Below are 2,141 nucleotides of genomic sequence, written 5' to 3'. Positions count from 1 at the left end.
GGAGGGAATCGAGGGAACTCTAGAGTGAGAGCTAGTATCTTCCCTACCTAACTGGTCTTCAGAACTATTCAAACTTTAAATTAGCCAATGTTCTTTATAGCATCTCTAGTAAGGGTAAAGAATATTATTGCTCCTATTTGGCACAACACAATTTGCATACTTCCACAATAGAATTCCTATACTTATTACTGATTCATGATAAGAAAAAAAAAATTTTCATATTAAGTACTTTTTTTCTACAAAAACTTTAATTATATTTTTACTGTTTCGTTAAAATATAAAAAATTCCAAAAATATTTAAATTTTAAATTCCTTCAAAAATTATTTTTAGTTTAAGTAATTATCTTTTTAAAAATAGAAAAACTTTCTGAAAAGTGCATATTGCATAATCTTCCCTGTGGGTTCAATATTCATGTCTTAATAAAAAAGTCCTATATTACTTGATAATGATACGTATACTTGCGTAGTATCCCAGTATAAATACATATAAATTAAAAAGTTAAATTCTTATTTTTCTCCAGGATCAAGTTTTTGGTTTTGTTGCAAAATAAGGAAATATAACTTAAAAATACCATCAGAAATATTGACATACTGTGTATAGGCCATTGAGTACGGGATCAAGTTTTTGGCGCCGTTGATGGGGAAGAAAACTAAGTTACTATTTTTAGAAAGTCTTATTTAAACTTTAAATATTGTATCTTATTTTGTATGTTTTATTTTATTTTATGTTAGTGTATGCGTAGTTCAGGTTCTGAAGGACTAGTGCCCTACGATTCTGAATTAGAAAGAACGATTAGAAAAATCAGAAAAACTAAAAAAAATTAAAAATCTTAAAAAATATAAAAAATTACAGAAATGACAAATCAAAATAATCAAAATACTGAAATTCATCAAGAGTTTAGACCTTTAAGAGATTATGTCAACCCTACTGTAGATGAACTTCATTGTAGTATTTAAGAACCTACTGTAGTGGCTAATTCATTTGAGCTTAAACCTAGTATTATCCAAATGGTATCAAATAATCAGTTTAGGGGATCACCAACTGAACATCCAAATTTACATCTTACCAATTTTTTAGAATTGTCTGCTACATTTCAATACGATGATGTTTCAGATGATGCCATAAGACTTAGGTTATTTCATTTCTTACTAAGGGATAAAGCTAAGGTGTGGTTGACTTCATTAGCACTTGGATTTATCAAAACTTTGGGTGATTTAGCACAAAAATTCCTTGCTAAATATTTTGCTGCTGGTCGTTCATTGATGTCAAAACCATTTCATGACGCTTATGCTTTAATTGAAAAGATGGCTACCAATAATTTTTAATGTCCTTCTGAGAGGGTAAATCTAAAGAAAGTAGCCAACATTCATGAAACTGATACATTTACTATGTTAGCAAATCAAGTTGCTGTAATTTCAAAAAAGTTGGATCAATTTGGAATGATTTTTTCTCAACCAATTTCCATGATTGAAGAGAATTCATTAGGATAAATGGTACAATCTAAAACATCATTAGAAACTTTGAATGCCATAAATAATAAGCAAAATAACCATATTCCAATTATTAAAACCCAGGTTGGAAGAACCATCCCAAATTTAACTAGAATAACAATTTGAGTGGTAATAATCAGCAATGGGGGAACAACCAAGTAAACCCATCGAGAAACTGGAACAACCAAGGGAATAATAATTATAGATCTACGTATCCTCTAGGTTTCAACAGTAATAAACAATTTAAGGTTAAGAAGTTTTCTATAGAAGAAGTGGTGTTACAAATGGATAATCAGTCACAAAGTCAAGGAGCTACAATGAGAAATATTTAGAATCAACTTGGGCAAAGCGCGAGTTCATTAAGTAATAGATCCCAAGGAACACTTCCTAGTAATACTGAATCAAATCTGAAAGACCAGAATAAAGAGCAAGTTAAAGCCGCACAACTTAGAAGCGAAAGAGAGTTGGAAGGTAGGGTTCAACAAGAGATTGAAGTAGAGAGAGAAGAGATTGAAGAATCAAAAGAGGATGCTCCGAAAGATTCTGAAAGACCTATTTCTCCGCCGAAAATTGATTTGGAAAAACCACCACCTCCATTTCCTTAGAGACTTTGACAACAGAAGTTGGATAAGCAATTTTCAAAATTTTTG

This window comes from Phalaenopsis equestris, unplaced genomic scaffold (assembly GCF_001263595.1).
Source record: "Phalaenopsis equestris unplaced genomic scaffold, ASM126359v1 Scaffold199847, whole genome shotgun sequence".
Lineage (NCBI taxonomy): Eukaryota > Viridiplantae > Streptophyta > Magnoliopsida > Asparagales > Orchidaceae > Phalaenopsis > Phalaenopsis equestris.
The sequence above is the reverse complement of the archived record's forward strand: the minus strand, read 5'-3'. Positions refer to the sequence as shown.